General features: G+C 41.4%; 1 protein-coding gene across 2 annotated transcripts in view; it reads left to right on the top strand.

The window, feature by feature from the left end:
• znf385c (zinc finger protein 385C) overlaps positions 1-17,574 on the top strand; it is a 191,277-nt gene that overhangs the window by 57,368 nt on the left and 116,335 nt on the right. The window lies entirely within an intron of this gene.

Raw genomic sequence — 17,574 nt, 5'->3', positions numbered from 1 at the left:
TGTACACAGTGGAGCCATGTACAGTATCGAATCTCTATAATGCAAAGTTCACATGTGGCATCCAAGATGACTTGGGTGCCGCTCCGGAAGGATTTGATGAATTTGTGGAGGAGAGATCTATCACTGGGAATAAGTGATGACCGTTATATGAAACCATAACATTTAACATAACTTCTACATAACAGATGCTGGGATAGGCAAACAGGCAAAAGGCATCACCATTGGGCTCTGCCTGCAAACTCTCAGAGGCATCTGGGATCTGACTGATGCCAAAAATAAATTGCTAGTCTCCATTGTCCTTGGTCCGAATTCTCCTTTTGGGGGAACTGCATCCTTCAAGGGCCAGGATACTGCATAATGTTTGAATTGTTTGTAACAGCTTTTTACTTACTCGTTTTAATGAGATTTTAAGTCAGTTGTTTTAATAATTGTAACATTTAATTATGTAATTTTGTAGGGTTTTTAATGGTATCATTTTTAGGTTGTGAGCTAAAAACCTTTCAGCTTTAAAAGGCAGCCGAAATAAAGCTATTGTAGCCTGTTGCTAGAAGAACTTCAAGGGGACCATCCTGGCCTCCCTGGGAAGAGTGTTCCAGAACACATGGACAGCCACGGAGAAGGCCCTCTCTCTGTCTCCACCAACTGTGCTTACAATGGTAATGGAACTGAAAGAAGAGCCTCTCCTGAGGATCTGCTTCTGTTATTGGTTCCCTAGTACCTGGTTTCTTCTCCAGCCATTATTTTCTTTCTTTCTTTCTTATATTTATATCCCACTTTTCTTGCTCTGCACACTATTCACCCCTTGGCCCTATGACACTCTCATGTCCAAGTCTTTGCCTATTCCCTTATAATGGACCAGATAAAACAGAGAGAAGTAGGAGCTTAACCACAGAAAAGACAGCTGGAAATCCTCATTTTAATGTCTTTACTTTGTTAGTTGTCATTTTTAAGTAGTGTTTAGATTTGTACATACTGTAGGTGAAGTGGTATATTTCTTTGTTTTTCTTCTGGTTCTGTATCGCTTTGGTAGTGTAGTGTTTTGTTTCTGTAGTTTGTTGTTTGTTCTTTGTTACATGTTGTATTTAATTGTATTCAATGTACATGTTATTCAATTAAAAGAGAAAGTTTACATCTTCTGCCTGATGCAGGATAGAAAGGCCCACCAAGTGCCAGGCTTGGGCTCCCTCCAAAATCTGCTTTGCCTCATTAAAGGCTTTACTTATAAACTTGCTTTAATAAGAAAAGTGTGGCTCTCAGGATGATCCTTTTGTGTGTGCCAAACTTTAATCTCTGTGCTTAGAAGTTCACAGAATAAGCACAGTAGCTTATATTTAGGGAGAGAAAAACATTTAGAGGAGGAATTTACCATTGCTTTCCCAGTCTTGGCAAATAAACCCTTATTATATCATTTATTAAATTAGTGAAGGAGTTGTCCAAAGTTCTGAAAAGACAGCTTCCTGAGCCATTAAGGAGAACTAGTCTCCATAATTTCCCTTAAAATGATAAAATGCTGTCCCTGAAGGAACAGAGTCTTCCCTATCGGCTTGGGACTTGTCTATAAACCAGATTCAATTCCAATTTATTTCTGCCTTTCTGATTTCTCACTAGTGTTTGTCACTGTCATGCACCTGCTCCTCCCCTTTTCCTTTAAAAAGGAAAAAGAAGCCACCACAGCAGCAATGGTGTTTTATGGCATTATTAAGATTAAAATAGAAAGAAAGACCTCGGGTTATGGACTGTATTACGAGAGCTATAAAACTGACCGTAGAGGATTATAAATGAAGTGCTGAGGCTTCTCCTCCTGACAGTTTGCTTACCGTTTTCAGATTTACTACCAGCCAACATGGTTAGTGGGTTGTAATTTCTACAATCAGCCTGTTATTCTAGGAGCGTGAGTGTACATGTGAAAAAGATAAGTTAGTAATAGCTGCTGAGGAAGAGAGAAGTGAATTCTCTACTGTAATAAAGGAGGAAAAGCCACCTAACTGAGCAAGCAGCACAGTCTGTGCAACAGTATGGTTTCTTTTGTTGTGATTGGCACATACTGTTTATGTAGGTTCTTCATTTCTAGAAAGAGAGATTCTATGGCTGGCTTATTTATTAATCGTGCTAGAAGCAAATTGAAAATACAACTATAAAGTATAAAAAACCTCAAAGTTAAAAATTCGGCATTATGCTAAATTTCCTTTGACCAGAACCTGGCCACTTCAAGTGCCTCTGGTGTCGCTGTAAGAAGGTCTTCCATTGTGCGTATGGCAGAGCTCAGACTGCATTGTAGTAAGTGGTCTGTGGTTTGCTGTTCTCCACACTCCACTTTGTAGCTCCATTTCTTAAGAATGGCTCTGCATCTCGTAGTGCCAGAGCGCAGTCTGTTCATCGCCTTCCAAGTCACCTAGTCTTCTGTGTGCCCAGGAGAAAGTTTCTTATCTGGTATCAGCCATAGATTGAGGATCTGGGTTTTAACCTGCCACTTTTGGACTCTCGCTTGCTGAGGTGTTCCTGCGAGTATCTCTGTAGATCTTAGAAAACCATTTCTTGATTTAAGGCGTTGGCGTGCTGGCTGATATCTGAACGGGATGGGCCAGAGATGTCAATACCCTGGTCCTTTCATTATTGGCTGCTACTTTCCCGGTGGATGTCAGATAGTGCAATCCCGGCTAAACAGTATAATTTCTCCAGCAGTGTTGGGCGCAGACATCCTGTGATAATGCGACATGTCTCACGTTAAAATATCTACTGTTTTAACGTGGTGAGATGTATTCCATACTGGGCATGCGTATTCAGCAGCAAAGTGCAAGGGCAGATGTCTTCACTGTATCTGCTTGTGATCCTCAGGTTGTGCCAGTCAGCTTTCGTTTGATACTATTTCTAGCACCCACTTTTTGCTTGATATTCAAGCAGTGCTTCTTATAAGTCAGAGCACAGTCCAGAGTAACTCCCAGGTATTTCAGTGTGTTGCAATTCTCCAGTGGGATTCCTTCCCAGATAATCCTCAGGGCTCGAGATGCTTGTCTGTTCTTAAGATGAAAAGCACTCGTCTGCATTTTAGATGGATTAGGAATCAACTGGTTTTCCTTGTAATAGGCAGTAAAAGCACCTAAAGCTTCAGAGAGCTTCTGTTCAACCATTTCAAAGCTCTCCGCTTGAGTGATGATGGCACGATCATCAGCATAGATGAAACTTTCTGTCCCTTCTGGCAGTAGCTGGCCATTTGTCTAAAAGTTAAACATTGATGGAGCAAGCACACTCCCCTGAGGCTGGCCATTCTTCTGTCTGTGCCATCTGCTTTTCTGACCCTGGAACTCAACAAAAAAGCTCCTGTTTTGTAGTAGATTTCCTATGAAGCAGTTGAGGTGGTAGTCCTTTGTGATATTATAAATTTCCCTCAGGAGAAGGCGATAATTTACAGTATCGTATGCTGCTGATAAGTCTATGAAGACAGCCCCTATAATCTGCTATGGCTGGCTGATTAAATTTGTATTTTTTTTCAGCGCCACTACTAACTTCAAATCTTAGCTGCAAGGGGAATAAATGGAGAAGTTTGGTTTTAGATTACAATTTCCAAAGTTTTAGGAGTTGTTTACCCCCTAGCTTTTTAAAGCTTTGTGGGAACAATTGCATTGGGAGTTTCTGGGTATTAAAGCACCGTGGTCTATTAACATCTATGAACATTATAATCATGTTCTCTGTGAAAACAGGAACAATTTTGCATTGCCTTTCTTCCTTTCACATGATCCCCGTAACATTGCTCTATTAACACAGATTGCGATATCTGTTTACTACATTTCCTCATAAACCACTCCTTTCTACCTGGGCTTTGATTTTCCTAATGCATTCTCCATTTTGAAAAGACTGGGAGAACTGCACATTTCTGAATTTAGCTCATTATCATGAAACCTGCAATTGCATGTTTTCATTAGTAATGCATTTCATGATTGCGTAGTGCTGCTTTTCTGGTTTCCTGTGCAAGCATTAATCTCTTCATACCTCTCATCATAATAAATATGGATGCCTTGTCAATTCCAATGTATGATAATGTATTACAAATCCAAGCCTTATGCACATTAGTTTGTGCTGCTAGAGGGAGATGTAGTTATCAGTGCCAAGTGTGATTTTGGGGTGTTGGGATCACAACAGCAGAACTCTAAGGATTCCCATTGATAATAATGTTTGTCTATTTCTCTCTCTAAATATAAGTTAATGTGCTTATTCTGTGAACTTCTAAGCATGGAAATTAATATTTGGCAGACACAAAAAAGGAGCATTCTGTGAACCACACTTTTCTGATTAAAGCAAATTTATAATTAAAGACATTAATGAGGCAAAGCAGATTTTGTACATCAAAATTAAGTATGCATAGCCACATTCACTTTTGTTAAATCAATGCTGTTAGCACATGCATGATGCAACTGAACACATGAAACACTAACATTTCCAGGAATATCTCTGCAGTATATCCCATATGAAGGGAATGCTTATACAGCAAACAAAAGAAGAAGAATAGTGCCAGAAAACAACCGCAAAATGGCATGGTTAAATTAAAATTTTAAATGTTAAAGTTGAAGCCAAATGGAGCAAAATAAGCAAGTAATGGCAATGCAGCCAGAGGTCCTCTCCATCTGCTTTCCAGAAATTGAATGGCTGCAACTTGGGAGCAGGAAAGTGGAGCCACCACATTGGTTCCCTCAATATCATGGCAGCAGATCTAGTTACTTATCACACAAGTGGCAATTCCGGAATGGCACACTGTTTGTGGACCCTCATTGTGGGTTTTTTTTTTGCCATAAATTAAAAGGTATGGACAAATATTGTGGAGCAGAGGAACTGACAGTGACATACAACAGCACTGAATGTGCAGTTACACACTGTTGAGTAGCTACAAATGTGTTAAACAGCTCTCATGTGTTAAAGTCCTCTGAGAGCTGCTGTTCAAAAGTTCCCGCTCTCAGTGAGAACAACTAGTTGGAGATTCGGAGTATTGTGGTCTAATCATCTAACTGTCTCAAAGTTTGGGTGGCCTGCTGTCTGTTTTAGGAATTGTAATCAAAGCATGTTTTCGGTGAAACAAAATCAGTGGTCTTTTCCATTGGTGTTTCCATTTATGCTAGAACTTTAGTGCTGGTCCCTTTTCATGCCCTACAGATAAAGTGTGGTGATTCCACATTAACTGCTATGACTGCATTTTGTGGGATCCTGGGGTAGTTTAGAGAGTGCGACTGTTTTCTGACTGAAAATTGGAAATTGCCCTGCCTCAGTTGCAAATCCCAGTATTCCATACAACAACAACAAGAAGAACAACAACAACAATAATAAAAACTTTATTTATATACTGCCCTATCTCCTCAGGGGACTCAGGGTGGTTTCCAACATGATAAAAACAATACAATACAATACACATAATAAAAACAGAACCATACAATAATTTAAAAATAACACAAGTAATAAACATAAATACACAACATACGATCCAACAATGAAAAATAAAACTAGTAACAATACTCCATTTACGGGCCAGTTATGGTGACCTAGAGTTCAATGTTGGAATGGCCAACTATAAAGTGCTATTCAAGTCTTGTGCAACAGGAGGGCTTGGGGCCAGTAGCGGATAAAGTGCTGAGCTGGGTCAAAAGGGAGGGCCAAGGACTAATCCTGCTCAAAGATCTGGAGGAGCCACCAAGTTTTTAATTCCTTGTGGAAGGAAGACAATGAAGGGGCTTGACTGATTTCTCTGGGAAGGGCGTTCCAGTGGGGAGCCACCACCGAGAAGGCCCTCTCCCTCATCCCCACCAACCGTGCTTGTGATGGTAGTGGGAGCGAGAGGAGAGCCTCCCCGGCAGATCTTAATGCCCGCGCTGGTTTGTTGGGGGAGATGCGATCACGGAGATAGGCAGGGCTTGAGCCGGGTAGGGCTTTATAGGTCATCACCTGCACCTTGAATTGGGACTGGCAGCTTATTGGCAGATGTAGCCATGGCAGTTAGTGCTGTAACTGTGTAATGTAAAAGGTCCTCTAATAATAAACAGATATTAAGGAACCAAGTCTAGTCACAGTTTAAGACAAATGAGACCTCCAAAATATTGCTACAATTTAAAATGTTCCTTTTCTATGTTCCAGTTAACCAGTCACTCCCTCCGTCAGGATATTACATGTATGTCTTTTCCTTTTTCTACTAAAGAGAGTCAAATTTTAAGTAATTGTTTTAAGTGATATGTTTTAATTATATGATTTTAAAGTATATGCTGTTTTATTTTTATATGTACTCATGGCATCGAATTGTGCCTCTGTTGTGAACCGCCCTGAGTCCCCTTCGGGGTGAGAAGGGCGAAATATAAATGCAGTAAATAAATAAAATAATAAATAAATTTCCATGATCACAAAGAGTCAAAGATATGCTTAGCAGTTCTTTAGAAGAGATGCACCTTTTAGTGAGAAGAATGTCTGCTTGCCATAGTACAGCATATGACTTTGCTCAAATGGTCTGTCACTTTGGCTCTGCTGGCTTTTAAACCTGTAAATTTTAATTAATTATATACCTTTCATCTTGATATGTTTTGTTCCTTGTTTGTTTTTTAAAAGTAGGTGCGAAATTGTAATTTTGTTATAGTCTAATTTTGTAATGTCTTTATTATTCTTGGTGGAGATGTCGATTTGGTTTATGGGCTTTGAGTGGGTTTGGTTATTTTGTTTTTTTTATTAGTACCATATGGCATTGTATGTTTGCTGATATTTGTTGTAAACCACCCTGAGTCCCTTTGAGGGAATGGAGGCGAGGTACAAGAATAAAGTTATTATTGTTGTTGTTGTTGGCTGGTAATTAGAGGGTAAAGATGTGCTTTGAAATCTTGTTGGATATGCATGTATATTTGAGGAAATCCCAATGTTGGAGTGAAAATAGCTTGATCAAAGGAAATGCACATTGAATAATATAATTGCCTCTCAACTTTTGTGAGGGTTAGGGGCATAGCCCCGCTTCAAAAGTGGGAAAACTGAGTTCCTCTGTTTCCTCTCTTTTTCCTGGGAAACAAGATATTCATGGAATAAAGAAAAGGAATGAGTAGCCGAATCCACAGGATAGGTGTGAGGCTGGCTTGTCCTCTTCATGTGTTTTGTGAATATCTGTTTTGCCCAAGCAAAGGAAGGAGATACCAGGTAAAAAGACACATGGCACGTACACAGGGCCAGCCCAAGGTAATTTTCAAGTATAGGCGAACAGAATTTTGGCACCGCCCCCCCCCCCCAAACCAATCACTGAAAAATAAAAGCGTTGGATAAGCGAAAATGTTGGATAATAAGGAGAGATTAAGGAAAAGCCTAAATAAAGAACAACACTCTGAAAACAGGGGAAATCCAGGCAGGAAACAATCAGGGCCAGCTAACACCTCTCAACCAAGGATGCCCCCAGGGAGGAAGCAGCAAGTCTTTGAATCTGCAAGGCCATTAAATGCTAATCAAGCTGGCCAATTGCAACATTCACACTAGCCTCAAACAGACAAGAGCTCTTTCTCCCACCCACAGATATATAACCCCCACTTACCTAGCTTCCAACAGACCTCAGAACCTCTGAGGATGCCTGCGTGGGTGAAACGTCAGGAGAGAATGCTTCTGGAACATGGCCAGGCAGCCTGGAGACCTGGCCTCGAGGAAGGGGTGAATAGGAAGGCGTTTGCCACTTTGGGGAGCAGAGAGGCGGCATTTCTCTGCTCTGCAAAGCAGCGAATGCCTTCCTTCTCGCCAGGAAGGCGTTCGCCACTTTGGAGAGCAGAGAGGCAGCATTTCTCTGCTCTGCAAAGCAGCCAACGCCTTCCTTCTCGCCAGAAGTGGCGAACACCTTCCTGGCAAGAAGGAAGGCGTTCGCCACTTTGGGGAGCAGAGAAGCGGCATTTCTCTGCTCCCCAAAGCAGTAACCTCCTTCCTTGTAAATAATCAAAAGCACGAGTGTAAAACCCCAAAAATGGAGGAACAATTGTAATGACTGACTATGTAAAATGAAGTGTTTGATAACATTGTTTGCCATTGTACCTGCCATCACTCTCCTGAAGATTAAGAGGATTTTTCTGTGCAGAGAAACATAACAGCTTTTTCCTTGAAAATGTCAGTTTTCTACCCTAGACCACAAACAACAACCCCTCACCCTCCATAAACTGTGTTTGTGGTTTGTGATCCCTTCAGACTCCATGCAAAATTCTTCATTTGGACACAAAGAGAGTGATTTGCCACTCCTGGAAGCCATCTTTTAAAAAGCTTGTTTTTAAAAATCAGAAGTGAAACCCCTTTGGGACATTTTGGGCAGTCTTTGTGACCCCCAGCAGGCCCCCAGGAACTGAAAATTGTTCTCCGGACAGACACCCACTCATACAATAACAGGATGGTTGAACATTAAGGAGATCTGTTTCCACAAGCTCTCGTTGATCTTGAGGACGGTCCATAAATGTGCAGAATGAACAGATATAATGGGCTGGGTATCATATTGCTTGTTTATTGCTGGGATAAGGAATCAATCTCTGTGCTGAGGCGCATAAAAAGTATGCTTAACACTCTATTGTAGGAGTTGAGGCAGAGCTCTGTTTGGAAGTAAGGGTGCTTGGTAGAGTATTAACGTAAAGTGCTTTTAGGAGTTTGATCCTGAGTGAGACATCTGACCTTCTTTTATTTCAAAGAGATTTAGACATCTGTCAAGGATCTCTTGCCATCCATCATCCATATTCAATGTTGATTTGACACCAGGTTCTTCTGCCCTCTTCCTTTCACATTGCTGCCTTTTTTAACAGATGCATTTGCACGATCTCCCTCCCTCGCTCTTGTTTTTTTTAAAGTCCAGGCCACTTCAGGCCACTTCTATTTGCTTTAATTCTGAGTGATTGGGGGGAGTGCACTAGAGTGCAGGTAGCCATTACTGGCTATGCAGGCTCAGTCTTCTGGTAACATTTCTAAGATCTGAAAAAGAGTGCCTCATCCAATGGAGTGAATTAATATAACCAATAAATGACCACAGCGAATCACTGCACACCTGTATATCTTCTGAGTCCAAGTAGCTTACAAGAACTTGTGGTTAATGGTGTCCTGGAGACAGAGCTCACAAGGTCAAAAACTTTTGGAAGTAATGGTGTCATCTTCCACAGTTCCTCTGGGTCTTTTCTAAACTTTTGTACAATCCTTATAATAATGAATGAGAGTCAAGCATGGTTCTTCCCTAACAGCAATGCACCATTGAGAGCTATCCTCTTGTAATATGAAACTGATTATGGTGCCTTGTTCTTGAATGGGAGTAAAGAACCATTCACTCTACAAAAGGCCTTCTCCTGTTGAGAATAGGCTTGTGGATATGGATATACACAGTTGTCTGCATGTTAGAACTTACTTTCTGGGGCATGCCTAGGGAAAGTGGTACTATGTACCAACTCGTCAAAATTTACCTCTAATTTACAACTGGTACAATTAAAGTTTTTAAACCTTTGAGATATTCGCTGTATGTTCAAATTACATTCAGATAGATCCCGTCAGTTCTTGGAAATTAAGCAGAGTTACTTCTGCTTAGTGCTTGATGGGATAATGCCAATGAATACCAAATACCAGAAGGTGGAACTGGCAAAATCATCTCTGACTATTCCTTATACACTATGATATTCATGGGGTTACCAGAACCTGTATGAGGGGACCCAGGGAGCCCATGCCCAGAAAAAGGTCTATTGAAACCACTTGGAAATTTTCCTTTGATGAACCTTTTTTTGTCTCAGGAGCAACTTGAGAAACTGCAAGTCGCTTCTGGTGTGAGAGAATTGGCCGTCTGCAAGGACGTTTCCCAGGGGACACCCAGATGTTTTGATGTTTTTCCATCCTTGTGGAATGCTTTGTTCATATCCCTGCATGGAGCTGGAGCTGATAGAGGGAGCTCATCCACACTCTCACCAGGTTGGATTTGAACTGGCAACCTTCAGGTCAGCAACCCAACCTTCAAGTCATCAGTCCTGCCACCACAAGGGTTTAACCCACTGCACCACCAGAGGCTCCTTCGAAGACCATTGAATAGGTCCCTCTTTCAAGCAAAACCCTTCATGTGAACTCTGTCCCTTCTTCCATGTTACCTGAAATGGCTTGCTGTATAAGTCGTTCTATTGTGCCTAATACTCCATTAATTGTCTAACCTCAAACAGATTAATACCACTGACCTAGTTGGGCAGTAAGACAAATTGGGGAGTTGTGTTTCCTAATAATCTAGGAGGGACAAACAGGCACCGGAGAGATTAAGTGAATGAGATGAGCGCATCCACAACATAGACTGTTTATTTAAAACTCTGTAACTGGAGCTGTGGCAGCAGGCCAGGCTAATTTGAGTAGCAGCATGTCCTTTTTTTAGAGAGCCGTGGCCTTTTGGAAGCATTTTGTCCAGATAACTTTCCAATTTTAATTTCTGTCAATATTAAAAATAACCTTGTCACCTGTGGGAAAGATGTTAATGAACAATATGCACCGGAAATGCAGTAGCAAACCAAAGCACGTCTGGGTCAGAGGTTATCTCAGCCCATGGTAGAAGCCAATAGGTGACTGAATTGCATTGGATTTGGGAGGAGACCTACAGACATTAACCTTATCTCTTCAAAGCTGCTTTTACAGCTACTTTTGATGTTCATTTTTTAAATTTGTTCTACATAATGTTATAATCTTATTATTTGCTGGTTCAATTTTTAAAAAAAACATTTCCTTTCTAATGTTTGGGTTCCATCACTTAGCATTTCTTCTTTGCTTGATAATATTCAGCTATTTAACTATCCACTCTCTGCTTATGACATGTTATGATATTGTTATAAAATGCTCTCTGACTATGGTAGATAAATAGAGTTACTTGGGAGTTGACTGCTGACTGCCAGAGTTTGAGGTTGGAGTGTAGGTTATAGTTCCCTGAAGAATTCATTCCCTGAACTCAGTCAATTTTCTAAAAAAGTGTTTCTCATACAAACTTCTGTCGGGGACTGATAATTATTTTTCGTGCAACATGTCCTCCAGCTGTCCCAATTTGGCAGGGACAGTTATGATCGTCCCACTTTTTGGGTGCGTTTACAATGTTTCAGTTTCTCTTCTCTTTTCGTACTTCCCCCTTTGTCATCACCTTATACGAGGGGCGTTCATTAAAGATTTCCCCTGACCCACTTCCTGTGGACTGACATCAATGAAACATGGCACAGTTATTAGTCCTTTTCTACGTAGGTGCCACCTAGGGACACACATTTCTTCCATCTTTTAAAGCAACTGTAAACGCCTTGCTTGTAGAAGTCGACAGATTACTCCAAAAGCCACGTTATGACTTCGGAAATCAGAGTCTCATCATCTGAAAAATGCTTTCCCTTCAAAAATAACTTCATTGTTGGGAAGTGGTGGAAGTACGGTGGTGTGAGGTTGGGTGAGTAAGGGGGATGCGGTAGAATTTCAAAGCCACAGGAGTTGTGAACTGGTGTATTGTCTTGCAGAAGGTGGACACCTTTGGTGAGCATACCACATCTCTTGGTTTTGATGGCCTCCCACAGTTTCCGCAGCAGTGAAGCATAGTATGCCCCATGATCATGGTACCCTTTTCTAGGAAATCCATCAAACCTGCTCCGTGCTGGTCCCAAAATACTGTGAGCAGGGCCGGCCCAATGTAATTTTTAAGTATAGGAGAACAAAATTTTGGCGCCCCCCAACCCCAAACCAATCACTGAAAAATAAAAGTGTTGGATAAGCAAAAATCTTGGATAATAAGAAGGGATTAAGGAAAAGCCTAAATAAAGAACAACATTCTGAAAACAGGGGAAATCCAGACAGGAAACAATCAGGGCCAGCTAACACCTCCTAACTAAGGATGCCCCCAGGGAGGAAGCAGCCAGGCTTTGAATCTGCAAAGCCATTAAATGCTAATCAAGCTGGCCAATTGCAACATTCACACTAGCCTCAAACAGACAAGAGCTCTTTGTCCCACCCTGGACTTTCCACAGATATATAAACCCCACTTACCTAGCTTCTAACAGACCTCAGAACCTCTGAGGATGCTTGCCATAGATGTGGATAAAACGTCAGGAGAGAATGCTTCTGGAACATGGCCAGGCAGCCCGGAGACATGTGGAGGCAGCCTGCGGAGGCAGGCGCAGCGGCAGAGGCAGGAGTTGTTTCAATGGCTCCCCCTACATGATGGCGCCACAGGCAACTGCCTAGTTTGCCTCGTGTTTGAACCGCCCCTGACTGTGAGCATGACCCTGCCTGCTGAGAGTTGGGCACGTGTCTTCTTTGGAGGCAGTGAGTCGTGATGCTTCCATTGAATCGACTGGACTTTAGTCTCAGGATCATAGTGATAGACTCAGCTTTCATCCTGTGTGATCAGTCTGTTGAAAAGGTCCTCCTGGTTTCTATGGCACATTGTCAATCGATCCTGAGAGCATTCTATTTGTTTCTGCTTCTGGAAAGGTGTGAGCTGCTGAGGAACCCAGCGAGTGGATGCCTTATGCCTATAAAGGTGGTCTTGGATGAATTTATCCACAGACCCCACACTAATCTTGACATTTTGGGCTAGGTGGCAAATGGTTACGTGGCGATTTTACAAAATGGCAACCTCCACTTGCAGGATGGTGTGTTTATCAATCGCAGAGTTGGGTCACCCTGGATTTGGAGCTGTTTGCACCAAAGTCCAACCACATTTGAATTGGCGATGCCAGTTCTTGACTACATCATATGATGAGGAATCATCACCATAAACCTCTTTAATCTCATTGAACGTCTCCTTTGGTGTGTGGCCTTTCAAGTAAAGTAACTTGATGACTGCTCTGTATTCCACTGGGTCCATTATCAAACCTCACACCACTTCAGCACCTATAAAATCAAGACCGTTATCAGTTGTAAATTGGCATGTAACCTATAGAGACTTATATCATTACACATGTGCAGTTTCAGCATCCTGTGATAAATAGAAGTGAGTTAAGGGAAATCTTTAATGAACAGCCCTCGTAGTATACTCATGTACAAGTATACCTCACAAGTCGGGAGGGGGGGGAGGATATAGGGACCATAATTATGAATTTTTCTATGACCAGTGAATACATTGAGGGTACTTCTGCATAGAGGGGAAAACATCAATGCCATGGAGGTCAGCTATCCCCCATCACTGTTCCCACTTCCCCACTGTAGCATTTTAAAAGGCTCTTGAATTTTATCATTTTACTCCTTTCCCTTTTGATAAGAGTTAAGGTATTACAAGGCTGTGCAGTGGTGCAGTGGGATTAACCGCTAAGCTACAGAACTTGCTGATCAGAAGATCGGTGGTTCGAATCCACATATGGGGTAAACTCCTGTTGTTAGCCCCAGCTTCTGCCAACCTAGCAGTTCAAAAACATGCAAATGTGAGTAGATCAAGAGGTACCGCTTCAGCGAGAAGTTAACGGCGCTCCATGCAGTCATGCCGGCCACATGACCTAGGAGGTGTCTACAGACAATGCTGAGTCTTCAGCTTCGAAACGGAGATGAGCACCAACCCCCAGAGTTGGATTTGACTAGACTTAATGTCAAGGGGAAACCTTTACCTTTACTAAGGTATAATACTCAAATTGATTCATAGATAAGCCAACTCAGTTTTTGGGGAGCTTTTCTACTAAAATTTCTAGACTTAAACATGAATATATAGAGTCTTTCAATTTCCACAAACTGAGTTTAAAATGCAAAAGCAGTTTCCATTTGGTTAACTCAGCAGGGAGAAGGGAGAGCAGAATACTGCCCTTCATAGTATACTCAGGCAAAACAACTGTTGCATCTTTCTCTCATTAATGTTTGCTGTCTTGGAACCCAACTATCAAGGGTCCATTTTTTGTCTGAAATGTGTTGGAGTGTATGATGTGCCTATGGCCTTTACCACACTCATACCTATTGGCCACAATTGTTCCTTTGTTTTTCTGGAAATTTTGAAAACCATCAGCCAACCACTCACTGACCAGTAGCAATTCTTAGGTCATCATTTTTGAGTAATACCCTGAGAGGAAAACCAAGCATGGCAGAGGCAGCTATGCTTGTTCATTCAAGTAGCTTTCTGCATTTTCAAATCTTATTTTAACATCAAAAGAATTGTACAGATGACAAAAGATGTTCACTTTTCAACCTCAGGGAAATAAACCAGGGCTGAGAGAGAAAATGATAGAAAAAAGAAGAGATTTGCTGTGGTCTGTAAAAACTGGTCTTCTTGGACATACTGTCTCTGCATCTGGCAACCTGTATCTGGCATGACTAGTATCCACTAACAGGCTTATCTTCCATGAATTCATATAATTCTATCCATAAAGCCATCGACGTTGGTAGCAATTTCTGTATCCCTTTATCTGTCCTGAATTTCCCATTATTCAGTTTCATTGATCCAGACTAGAGTCTAGTATTTTGAAACCCATTACAAACCTGCACGATCTCTTAGATCTTCTAGGGAGACTCGCCTCCAGGGAGACCCTGTCACAAGCGCTGTTGGTGGGGATGAGAGAGAGGCCTTCTCGGTGGTGCCCCCCCCCCTTCCCGGCCCTGGAACTCTCTCCCCAGGAAGATAGGCTGGCACCCACTTTGTCCATCTTTCACAAAGACCTAAAAACGTGGATGTTCCACTGTGCTTTTGATTAGACAGTCCCCCAGGAAACCTTGGCCCCAGCTATGAGCTATGATCTTGTCCTTATACTATACCATTGTTTCCTATCCAGAGTTATAGTGCTCTACTTTGTATGCCCTCTATCTCTACATTTTCCCATCTGACATCTGCACTTTATCAATCAGCCCTGTCCTCACAATTAGGTTGCACTAGCCCACTCGCCCGAGCCCAGAAACTGTTTACTATTCCAGGTTCACTGGTTGTTGTTGATTATTGTTTTTATACTGTGTCATGTTGTTTTAGTTTTATATTGTTTTATGATGATGTTTATGAATTTTAATGTGTCACATTTTAACTATGTTGTGAGCATTTTCCCCATGTAAGCCGCCCCAAGTCCCTTAGGGGAGATACAAAAATAAAGTTATTATTATTATTTTATTGTATGACACAGCAAACAAGATAAATATGCTGGATTTGGTTTCACAAAATCATAAATCGAACACTTCCCAAGTGTCTAGGACTGTGATGTATTTTTGGATGATGTGTGCAGATCCCAGTAGGGTGGCCTTTTGCAGTTGACAGACCGTAATTTTGTCAATGTCTATTGTTTCCAAATGCCGGCTGAAATCTTTTGGCACTGCACCCAGTGTGCCCATCAGCACCGGGACCACCTGCACTGGTTTCTTTGAAGTTCAATCTTGAGATCCTGATAGCGGCTGAGTTTTTCCTGTTGTTTTTTGTCAATGCGACTATTACCTGGGATGGCAGCATCAATGATCCAAACCTTTTTATTTTCCACAACTGTGATGTCTGGTGTGTTGTGTTCCAGAACTTTGTCAGTCTGGATTCGGAAGTCCCAAAGTATCTTTGTGTGCTCATTTTCCAATACTTTTGCAGGTTTGTGATCCCACCAGTTATTTGTTGCTGGGAGGTGGTACTTGAGGCATAAGTTCCAATGAATCATTTGGGCCACATAGTTGTGCCTCTGTTTGAAGTTTGTCTGTGCGATTTTCTTACAGCAGCTGAGGATATGATCAATGGTTTCGTCGGTTTCCTTGCAGAATCTGCATGTTGGGTCATCAGCTGATTTTTCGATCATGGCCTTAATTGCGTTTGTCCTGATGGCTTGCTCCTGGGCTGCAAGGATCAGGCCTTCTGTCTCCTTCTTCAGGGTCCCATTCGTGAGCCATAGCCATTATTATTATTATTATTATATGTGGAATGTTGCTCATTTTGTTTCAAAGAGTTGGGCATGAGAACAATACAAGCTGGCATTCCTTCCGTCAAAATTCATAGGAGGCTGTACTTGTATGGTGTTTAAAAAAATGTAAAAGGAAAACCAAACACACCCGTATCTTTGCATTTATATAGTATGCATCTAGTGTTCAAAGCACTTCAAATAATCACAGTAATCCTTTCAACAGCCCTATAATATTAGACACTGTCTATCTATTGCAAATGAGGAGTTAGATTCCAAGTGACAGGCCTCATTTTCACAGCCATTATGCTAAAGAAACAATAAACATGCAGACTTCTGTTTGTTCGAAAGAAAAATTCCAGACTCTTTCAACCTCATTCCTTTGCTTACTTTTCTTACACCATTAACAAATCTCTCTCCCCCCTAACCCACCTCAAACATATTTAATTCAATTTTAAGTGTTTCTTCTTGTATGGTCTCTTGTGGGGATGGGGGAGAACCTTCTCAGAATTTGAAAGGTGGTTTAAAAGTATTATTGTAAATAAACAAGCTTCACTCATACAAATATGCCTGCTGTACTAGTCAATTATTATCACAGTCCACAAGGAATAAAAGAGATGATTCAGGTATACCTGGTCTTTGCAGAATTTTTTTTTCCAGCTCAGCAAAACCTCTCCTTCACTGTTAACATCAGTATATCTGGGAATAAAGTCCAGCTCAAACTAGCTAATTCTGTAATACACGGTTTGAATGCAAAATTCAGTTTTATCTCCACCGATTAAAAATGCCTTGTAATGGCTGTCATGAAGTTTACAATTAACAAAGAGGGAACATGAGCCAGTGTTGAAGTAAAGGCCCTGCAATTCTTGCAGTGCCATCCGGCAGTGGTTTCAGCTGAGATAAAAATATATTGTGGACAAAAGCAATAACGAAGAACTTAATTTAGTGCAGGAATTATCAACATATGTTTCTCCAGATGTGTTGGAATCATCCCTTGCTTTTAGCTATGCGGGCTTATTCTAACAGGAGTTCATCAACATCTGGAAGACCCTAAATTTCCCCTTACGGTTGCCAGATTTCAGGATCTGGAGCCGATTCTCCGGCCTTCAGGGCAAGATAAAGAAATCTCAAGGCAAAAGTGGTGCTTTGGAACTTGTTAGACTCAGGTTGGCATGCTGTTAATGAATTACAAAGAGATAAGTTGGACATACCATCACAACTCATTTTTTTGTTTTCTCCAGTCTCAGAAGAAGGCAAACAAAAAACTTCTTCTGAACAAATCTTGCCAAGGAAATTCTCCAATGCCTTTGTCTTTGGGTTCCCATAAATCTGAAGACTTGAAGGCACAAAACAACAAAAAGAGGTCAGATTTCTGTCCCAAGCATGCAAAAACCAAAATCATTCCCCAAACCCATCTGTAAACAGCAACACCCTCCTTTAACACAACATTTTCCATGTTGTTGAAGAACAGACTGAGGGTGATGGGGATGGAATAAATCCAGCTATTATTTGTAGCTGGATACAGTACAAGTATTTCATCTGTAGCAGTGATTCTCAACCTGAGGTCCGCAAATGTTTTTGGCCTTCAACTCCCAGAAATCCTAACAAGTGGTAAACTGGCTGGGATTTCTGGGAGTTGTAGGCCAAAAACATATGCGGACCCCAGGTTGAAAACCACTGATCTGTAGGGAGGGCCCATGGACCCCCAGAGGTCCTTGTAGATACTATTGCAGAATATCCAGCTATAGGAAAATAGTTCAATTAATTGCTTGTCATCCTTCTCCTGCAGATATGGTAG

This window comes from Anolis carolinensis, chromosome 6, assembly GCF_035594765.1.
Source record: "Anolis carolinensis isolate JA03-04 chromosome 6, rAnoCar3.1.pri, whole genome shotgun sequence".
Taxonomy (NCBI): domain Eukaryota; kingdom Metazoa; phylum Chordata; class Lepidosauria; order Squamata; family Dactyloidae; genus Anolis; species Anolis carolinensis.
This window is presented reverse-complemented; position numbering and strand designations above follow the sequence as displayed.